Genomic DNA, 10,654 nt, shown 5'->3' with positions numbered 1-10,654 from the left:
CACACATACCATTTACCACGTAAAAGCTAAATATTTTTACAATTTAATTATAGGTAAACATTTTTCTTATATTCCAGGATTTATCTAAATATTCCACAAACGGAAATACACAATGGACAAAAAAACATTTCAATTTCTCCTCATCACTCAGCCACATACTGCCAGGGTATATCTGGTGTTCTTTCTGGAATAAGAGCAAGCGTATATCGTGGTAGAAAAGGAAATAGAGGATAAAATCAGTTTCATTCTCTATTTCGTCGAAGTCACAATAGTTGCATAGTCTTTCCTCTTCCATTTCACCACAATACTAACCTGTTTCAATACTCAGAGACAATATCCCTGATCTGACCTGTTTCAATAGGCAGAGGAAATATCCCTGATCTGACCTGTTTCAATACACAGAGGCAATATCCCTGATCGTACCTGTTTCAACACGCAGAGGCAATATCCCTGATCTGACCTGTTTCAATACTCAGAGACAATATCCCTGATCTTACCTGTTTCAATACCCCACAGAGACAATATCCCTGATCTTACCTGTTTCAATACGCAGAGACAATATCCCTGATCTTACCTGTTATACATAATATATCTCTCACACACCAATTCACCCTGAATCAAACAAAAGGTTCTCAATTTGGGTTTATGATTCATCTCACACACCCATTTTATTTTCATGTTGCATCAACAGTTGTTTTTTAATCATATCTCTGTCTCCCTTAATTTGGTTTTGGTACAGATGTTCACAGTCACACTGTTGAAAAAGCTCAGACATTTCAGTTTCCCAGGCTTCCCCTATGGATAGATAAATACAATAATCAAGAAAAAAGTAATTGATGAAAGAGACTTCAACTAGGACTATAAAATAATGAAGAAACAATTTAACATTTTGTTATTTTATGGCTTATATTTCTTGTGGAAGATGATAAATAACACCTGGGGACAAAAACGCCTACATCTTCTGACAAATGGTGTTAAAATGCATCAAATTCCCTTTCAGGATCCATATTTTGGTGTTTTTAAAGTAAAAGACACCTTATATTTAAAGCCTTTTTGAATCCAAATTTTACACTAAATAAGAACTGATATTTCCTGGGGACAGAAAAGGCACCACATGGTAGGAATGACTCAGCAGCACTCCATCACTAGTTTAGTGGATTCCAAATGTTCCCTCTACTTTATTCTAAATTATTAACCTGAAATACTCACTTTACTTGGAAACTGCTTTGCAGTTTAGAGATTAAACTATGAGCTGCTCTGTCATCTCAAAATGGCCCTGTACAGATACTTTCTTATATTCAGTTTCAACTGCAGTCAAGGAGTCACCCTTCATATAACAACAGTAACCAGAGGGTGGAGCTAACAGTCAGTTTCAACTGTAGTCAAGGAGTCACCCTTCATATAACAACAGTAACCAGAGGGTGGAGCTAACAGTCAGTTTCAACTGTAGTCAAGGAGTCACCCTTCATATAACAACAGTAACCAGAGGGTGGAGCTAACAGTCAGTTTCAACTGTAGTCAAGGAGTCACCCTTCATATAACAACAGTAACCAGAGGGTGGAGCTAACAGTCAGTTTCAACTGTAGTCAAGGAGTCACCCTTCACATAACAACAGTAACCAGAGGGTGGAGCTAACAGTCAGTTTCAACTGTAGTCAAGGTGTCACCCTTCACATAACAACAGTAACCAGAGGGTGGAGCTAACAGTCAGTTTCAACTGTAGTCAAGGAGTCACCCTTCACATAACAACAGTAACCAGAGGGTGGTGCTAACAGTCAGTTTCAACTGTAGTCAAGGAGTCACCCTTCACATAACAACAGTAACCAGAGGGTGGAGCTAACAGTCAGTTACATGAGACAGCAGTAACGTGACATTGTTCTGAATCTTGCTTAAAAAATGTATAGTCCTTCTTCAAGACATCTCTCTTACATTATTTTAGCTAAACTTATAATTTACTCGAAACCACGTTTAGTTGTGTTTTTCCCCTGTAAGGTGTATAAGTGCTGGATAAGAACCAAAGGATGAGAAACCCTGAGATAAACATAAAACCATATAATGTAAAAGCTCCTCCACCATCTTTACCAGACGTTTTACTGATAACATGTAGACCTACTGATTAGTTTCCACTTTGAAAACTGCTGTCTGTCAGCAACTCAGCTCAAGTAGCAGTTCTAACTAGTAATATCTCATTCCTAGTATTCATTCACATACTCTGTCCTTTAGAATGAATTATTGTTCATAAATACTTACTTTATTTGTCAGTATTGTCCATATAGTGTTTTCTGCTCTGTCATCTCAAAATGGATCCTGTACAAAAGAACATATTTACTTTCAGTCACCTCCTGGTTGGTGCAGTGGTCTAAACCACTGTCTAAACTACTGTCTAAACCACTGCACCCCATCTGAACAGTTTCTCACCATCTGGCCATCTGGCCCATAGAGACTACATGACTATGCACTCTACGGTGCACACCACATCAACGGGGATGTAGTGGAGGGTAAACACGCTTACGCACCTTTTTATTTGTAAAATAGTGTTTACTCAACTTTGTATTTTGTTAATGATCGTTTACCACTTATTATGCGTTTCCAGCGTTAAGTCTAAATTCCATCGTGGAAACCGGGTCCAGGTTGGTCAGCATGATAAAGAATCATATCTCAAGGTTACTCTGTCTATTGAATGTCTGACTACGACCTAACTTTATAGTAGTTATATGTAGCCAACACTTACCAGAGTCTGCCCCTCTGTCCTTCAAATCAACACATTTATCCTGCTTCTGATGTTGCAGAGAAATGTGCGCTACATTTTGTAACCACAGTTACTTTCATTTTCATATGAGGAAATCACGTCAGTTCTCACGTCACTGGTGTATGGGTAAATAATGATGACAGAAGAGATCTACTAACTAGTAATAATATGTCATTCCACGTATTCATTATCTTACTCTGTCCTTTATTGTTCAGAAATACTTTATTTGTACTTCTCTCCATATAGTGTGTTTTCCTCTTTTGTCATCTCACCATGGATCCTGCACTCAGCCGTCTCCCCACCCTGATAATAAAGTGTTTTATTGGAATCTTCCACTAGATGGCAGTAAACACCTGCTGTAACTAGACTTTACAACAGCATTCCTTATTCATAAAGGCAGTGTCTCAAAGGAGGAGTGCTGAACCAGGATCAGCTCCCCCTGTCTATGTAATCTGATTCATTATGATCTAGGATCAGGTCCCCCCTCTCCATGTAATCTTATTCATTATGATCTAGGATCAGGTCCCCCCTCTCCATGTAATCTGATTCATTATGATCTAGGATCAGGTCCCCCTCTCCATGTAATCTGATTCATTATGGTCTAGGATCAGGTCCCCCCTCTCCATGTAATCTGATTCATTATGATCTAGGATCAGGTCCCCCCTCTCCATGTAATCTGATTCATTATGATCTAGGATCAGGTCCCTCCTCTCCATGTAATCTGATTCATTTTGATCTAGGATCAGGTCTCCTCCTCTCCATGTAATCTGTCATTATGATCTAGGATCAGGTCCCTCCTCTCCATGTAATCTGATTCATTATGATCTAGGATCAGGTCTCCTCTCCATGTAATCTGATTCATTATGATCTAGGATCAGGTCCCCCTCTCCATGTAATCTGATTCATTATGATCTAGGATCAGGTCCCCCTCTCCCATGTAATCTGATTCATTATGATCTAAAATCACTGGGTCCTCCTCTTTTCCATGTAATCTGATTCATTATGATCTAGGATCAGGTCCCATTCCTCTCATCATGTTAAAATCTGATTCATTATGATCTAGGATCAGGTCCCCCTCTCCCATGCAATCTGATTTTACAGGTTGATGATGCTCTCATTATGCTTTGTTTGTGCTACTTTTTGTCCATTGTCTGAAGACGCCTATTGTGGTGAAATGTCAGGAGCTCATTTTTTAAATGTACTTTTAATCTTTTTAGAAACTTTAAAATGACCCACATGGATTCTAACTGGGGATTCAGCTAAAACTTGTATTTTTGGGCCCAAATAAATTGATACCAACAGTGGACAATTCCCAGCAAAAGCCTGGGGCTACAACTGTCAAGAGGAGAACAGGGGGTGAATTCCCCTTGGAGAACCCAGAGTGCAACACTGAAGAAAAACATATTGGAGAATAACAACAATGTCAATCTGAAGCTCTAAAGAAAAAATAGGAATAGTGAAAATCAGGACCACCATTCTTCCTCCTGCAACGCTGTATGAATCAGGAACACCATTCTTCTTCCTGTCCGTATGAATCAGGAACACCATTCTTCTTCCTGTCCACCTATTGTCCCTGTATGAATCAGGACCACCATTCTTCCTCCTGTCCACCTATTGTCCCTGTATGAATCAGGACCACCATTCTTCCTCCTGTCCACCTATTGTCCCTGTATGAATCAGGAACACCATTCTTCCTCCTGTCCACCTATTGTCCCTGTATGAATCAGGACCACCATTCTTCCTCCTGTCCACCTATTGTCCCTGTATGAATCAGGACCACCATTCTTCCTCCTGCCCACCTATTGTCCCTGTATGAATCAGGACCACCATTCTTCCTCCTGTCCACCTATTGTCCCTGTATGAATCAGGACCACCATTCTTCCTCCTGTCCCACATATTGTCCCTGTATGAATCAGGAACACCATTCTTCCTCCTGTCCACCTATTGTCCCTGTATGAATCAGGAACACCATTCTTCCTCCTGTCCACCTATTGTCCCTGTATGAATCAGGACCACCATTCTTCCTCCTGTCCACCTATTGTCCCTGTATGAATCAGGAACACCATTCTTCCTCCTGTCCACCTATTGTCCCTGTAGGAATATTAGTTGGCATCTAATTGAAGAACATACTGCTTTATAGATCCCAGCCTGACAAACAATTGTTTGGGCCTGACTTTGAGCACTTGCACTGGGCCTCCATTGAGTCTCCATGTGTCAAGCAGTACAGAGAAACACCCTCTAGATGACAGCAGAGGCTTTTGGATCTACCCTGTCTAACCACCAGTTTAGTGACCTTGTTCCATCAATATGTCCATACTACTTCACAACCCATTTGAGGTCTTGACCAGCAATGTCCCATTGGGCTCAACCAAGCCGAGAGTGATGTTCTAGAAAGAGGACTGACTTTCATACCAACTCCTAAACAGGTGGACTGACTTTCATACCAACTCCTAAACAGGTGGACTGACTTTCATACCAACTCCTGAACAGGTGGACTTTCAACTCCTAAACAGGTGGACTGACTTTCATACCAACTCCTAAACAGGTGGACTGACTTTCATACCAACTCCTGAACAGGTGGCACTCTAAACAGGTGGACTGACTTTCATACCAACTCCTAAACAGGTGGACTGACTTTCATACCAACTCCTAAACTGGTGGACTGACTTTCATACCAACTCCTAAACAGGTGGACTGACTTTCATACCAACTCCTAAACAGGTGGACTGACTTTACCAACTCCTAAACAGGTGGACTGACTTTCATACCAACTCCTAAACAGGTGGCCTGACTTTCATACCAACTCTTAAACAGGTGGACTGACTTTCTACCCTTAAAAGACTTTCATACCAACTCCTAAACAGGTGGACTGACTTTCATACCAACTCCTAAACAGGTGGACTGACTTTCATACCAACTCCTAAACAGGTGGACTGGGAGGAGCTCCGGAGGGATCTACACGTCTATCATAGAAGATTGAAGTTATCAGATCATTGTGAATATGAAACAGATTTTCCTCAGATACTATTTCCAAACCCCTCACATTGGGAACCTCAGTTGGAGTCAGAAACTATACAGACTCTTATACGTAGGGATGTGGCTTCCTTTTCACAATTCACAACCAGACCTGTTAATCAGCTTAACCTTATAAATGTTCTAGAAATATAGTGATTAAACCAGCAGATAAGGGTCTCAGATTGTTGTAATGGATGAAGTGAATATCTTCTTGAAGCCAATAGACAATAGGATCATGTTAAACACTATGTTCCATTGTCACACTCAACACAACCAGAAAACACAAAGATTAATCCAGGAGATAAACTGTACGAGGATAAGTACATTACAGATAAACAGATGGTCTGTCTTTTTGGTCCAGATTCTCCAAGGCCTAGGCAGTTTTACTTACTGCCTAAAATACATATCTCCTGAGACGTGGGTGGTTCCCTGCGGCTGACCAATAGTAAATGATTGTGTCTCAGAGACGTGGGCGGTTCACTGCGGCTGACCAATAGGAAGTGATTGTGTCTCAGAGACGTGGGCGGTTCCCTGCGGCTGACCAATAGGAAGTGATTGTGTCTCAGAGACGTGGGCGGTTCCCTGCAGCTGACCAATAGGAAGTGATTGTGTCTCAGAATCTTACTGTATTGCTGAATATATAGACTTTTATTGCTGAATATATAGACTTTTATATCAACCCTCTACCCCAGAAACAGCCAGCTATGTTCAGGATACTGATGAATGAAGGGTTTATTACTATTGTAGTACTGACTTTAATATCAACCCTCTATCCCAGAAACACCCAGCTATGTTCAGGGTACTGATGAATGAAGGGTTTATTACTATTGTAGTACTGACTTTTATATCAACCCTCTATCCCAGAAACACCCAGCTATGTTCAGGGTACTGATAAATGAAGGGTTTATTACTATTGTAGTACTCTTTTTATAAACTTAGCTACTGACTTGTTCTATTGTTGTTGCATTGTCAAGAAGTTAACCTGCAAGGAAGCATTTCAGTACATAATACTTGTATTGTGCTTTATATTATTATAGATATTTTAGGGTTGCCATGGATTTCAAGCAGACAATGCCATCAGGTCCAAACCCCAAACAAGGAAATTGTAGGAGACAGGCGTGTTGGGGTTTCCTGCCAGCATGACCACCCGCTTCACTTCCTGAACATGAAAAAGGCTGAAAGGTGGGATGCAGTAATAAGGAGTTTTTTTCAGTTTCTTTTTCAGTATTTTATTTCAGTGTTGATTAATTTAGTTAATTTAGTAAATTGTATTTAGTTATTTAGTGCAGATAATGATGTACTTCTTCTGTAGTTTGTCAAATGCAGTGAACCTGCAGAGAGATGAAGGAGGGGATGAGAGGCCAGACCATCAACCTCATCTTCTTGGAGGACATTGATGCCAGATGCAGTGTCACCTGTAACTTATAAATCATCTCGAGGAGTCACCTGTGACAGTATTCATAAAGAGTAGGAGAGCTGATCTAGGATCAGTTTAGCCTTTTAGATCATAATGAATCAGATTACACAGAGAGGATTGACCTGATCCTAGATCATAATGAATCAGATTACATGGAGAGGGGGGACCTGATCCTAGATCATAATGAATCAGATTACATGGAGAGGGGGGGACCCGATCCTATATCATAATGAATCAGATTACACGGAGAGGGGGGACCTGATCCTATATCATAATGAATCAGATTAAATGGAGAGGAGGGACCTGATCCTAGATCATAATGAATCAGATTAACTGGAGAGGAGGGACCTGATCCTAGATCATAATGAATCAGATTACAAGGAGAGGGGGGACCTGATCCTATATCATAATGAATCAGATTACATGGAGAGGGGGGGATCTGATCCTAGATCATAATGAATCAGATTACATGGAGAGGGGGGACCTGATCCTAGATCATAATGAATCAGATTACATGGAGGGGGGGACCTGATCCTTGATCATAATCAGATTACACGGAGAGGAGGGACCTGATCCTAGATCATAATGAATCAGATTACATGGAGAGGAGGACCTGATCCTAGATCATAATGAATCAGATTAACTGGAGAGGAGGGACCTGATCCTAGATCATAATGAATCAGATTAACTGGAGAGGAGGGACCTGATCCTAGATCATAATGAATCAGATTACATGGAGAGGATGACCTGATCCTAGATCATAATGAATCAGATTACATGGAGGGGGGGACCTGATCCTAGATCATAATCAGATTACACAGAGAGGGGGGACCTGATCCTATATCATAATGAATCAGATTAAATGGAGAGGAGGGACCTGATCCTAGATCATAATGAATCAGATTACATGGAGGGGGGGACCTGATCCTAGATCATAATCAGATTACACGGAGAGGAGGGACCTGATCCTAGATCATAATGAATCAGATTACATGGAGAGGGGGGACCTGATCCTAGATCATAATGAATCAGATTACATGGAGAGGGGACCTGATCCTAGATCATAATGAATCAGATTACATGGAGAGCCGGATATATATAATATACCCTACTATTTTTTTATATTTAATATGCCATAAACTATTGTTTTTTTTAACAGTTTCATTAATTCATTGTAATTAACTTAATCATTATGACACACCCCTCTCTATTGTCATTGGTTGCACTAATTGCACTGTTTGTCTACATAACCTGGTTCAAGTATTGATGACATCACCCTGAAGAAGGCACAGTGATGCTGAAACGTTGGTAAATACCCAATAAATTACTGGGAGTTTATATATGGAGTGTGGGACTCTCTTTATTTTGATAGTTCATAACTCTTATGTATTTGCCATCTTTTTGTGTTTTTCAGGCAGCCTGGGAAAGAACTGAAAAAACTCACTAAAGAGTCAAGACAGAGACACCAGAAAGACCCAAGAAGACTTGGATGCAGCATCAGAGGACAGAGAGGGATGTTCAGAACTCACTCAGTCTGGTCAGTTGGTGAGGGTAGACTTGGAGGCTGCTTACCTGACATGGAGGAAGTCCCCTCTCCTCTCCCCTACCTTCCAAATACCCCCCTCCTCTCCCCTACCTTCCCTATACCCCCTCCTCTCCCCTACCTTCCCTATACCCCCTCCTCTCCCCTACCTTCCCTATACCCCCTCCTCTCCCTACCTTCCCTATGCCCCCTCCTCTCCCCTACCTTCCCTATACCCCCTCCTCTCCCCTACCTTCCCTATACCCCCTCCTCTCCCCTACCTTCCCCTTGCCCCCTCCCTTCTCTCCCCTACCTTCCCTATACCCCCCTCCTCTCCCCTACCTTCCCTATACCCCCCTATTATGTTGGACCATCATGTTTATTTGTTTGAATCTTGTCTTTGTTTGTGATCAGGTTAGAAGAGAATGACTCCTCAACCCAAGAGGCCCTGGAGCAGCTGTGATCAGGTTAGAAGAGAATGACTCCTCAACCCAAGAGGTCCTGGAGCAGCTGTGATCAGGTTAGAAGAGAATGACTCCTCAACCCAAGAGGCCCTGGAGCAGCTGTGATCAGGTTAGAAGAGAATGACTCCTCAACCCAAGAGGCCCTGGAGCAGCTGTGAGAGAGCAGCAGTGTGGAAACATTTGGGGAAATTTAAAGAAGGTTTCCTGGTAATTAGGATTGACTGTTATGTAAAGGGTCAGAGCCACTGAGTGAACAAAATATTAAGGATACCTTCCTAATATTGAGTTACGCCTGGTCAGTTTGTCATGGAAAGAAAAGGTGTCCTTAATGTTTTGTGTAAATTGCACAATAATTATACATTTATGGATTGTTTTATGTAGCCTATTGTTTTCTATTTATTCAACCTGCCATCTACCCACCTGGGGACTGAGGGTTATGAGAGAACCCCCACATCACTAGCTTCTCTTTATTCAACCTGCCATCTACCCACCTGGGGACCGAGGGTTATGAGAGAACCCCCACATCACTAGCTTCTCTTTATTCAACCTGCCATCTACCCACCTGGGGACTGAGGGTTATGAGAGAACCCCCACATCACTAGCTTCTCTTTATTCAACCTGCCATCTACCCACCTGGGGACTGAGGGTTATGAGAGAACCCCCCACATCACTAGCTTCTCTTTATTCAACCTGCCATCTACCCACCTGGGGACTGAGGGTTATGAGAGAACCCCCACATCACTAGCTTCTCTTTATTCAACCTGCCATCTACCCACCTGGGGACTGAGGGTTATGAGAGAACCCCACATCACTAGCTTCTCTTTATTCAACCTGCCATCTACCCACCTGGGGACTGAGGGTTATGAGAGAACCCCCACATCACTAGCTTCTCTTTATTCAACCTGCCATCTACCCACCTGGGGACTGAGGGTTATGAGAGAACCCCCACATCATTAGCTTCTCTTTATTCAACCTGCCATCTACCCACCTGGGGACTGAGGGTTATGAGAGAACCCCCACATCACTAGCTTCTCTTTATTCAACCTGCCATCTACCCACCTGGGGACTGAGGGTTATGAGAGAACCCCCACATCACTATCTTCTCTTTATTCAACCTGCCATCTACCCACCTGGGGACTGAGGGTTATGAGAGAACCCCCACATCACTTGCTTCTCTTTATTCAACCTGCCATCTACCCACCTGGGGACTGAGGGTTATGAGAGAACCCCCACATCATTAGCTTCTCTTTATTCAACCTGCCATCTACCCACCTGGGGACTGAGGGTTATGAGAGAACCCCCACATCACTAGCTTCTCTTTATTCAACCTGCCATCTACCCACCTGGGGACTGAGGGTTATGAGAGAACCCCCACATCACTAGCTTCTCTTTATTCAACCTGCCATCTACCCACCTGGGGACTGAGGGTTATGAGAGAACCCCCACATCACTAGCTTCTCTTTATTCAACCTGCCATCTACCCACCTG

The 10,654-nt window shown here is 42.3% G+C and overlaps 1 long non-coding RNA gene across 1 annotated transcript; it reads right to left on the bottom strand.

Moving 5' to 3' along the window:
- Window positions 1-629: 629 nt before the first annotated feature.
- LOC123740280 (uncharacterized) lies at window positions 630-2,823 on the bottom strand. Its single transcript, XR_006768272.1, has 3 exons — window positions 2,731-2,823; window positions 2,250-2,306; window positions 630-795 (listed from the first exon to the last, which is right to left on the bottom strand). It is a non-coding gene; the product is annotated as an uncharacterized lncRNA (long non-coding RNA).
- Between the last annotated feature and the right edge of the window lie 7,831 nt (window positions 2,824-10,654).

This window comes from Salmo salar, unplaced genomic scaffold (genome assembly GCF_905237065.1).
Source record: "Salmo salar unplaced genomic scaffold, Ssal_v3.1, whole genome shotgun sequence".
In the NCBI taxonomy this organism is placed as follows: Eukaryota; Metazoa; Chordata; class Actinopteri; order Salmoniformes; family Salmonidae; genus Salmo; species Salmo salar.
The sequence above is the reverse complement of the archived record's forward strand: the minus strand, read 5'-3'. Positions and strand labels throughout refer to the sequence as shown.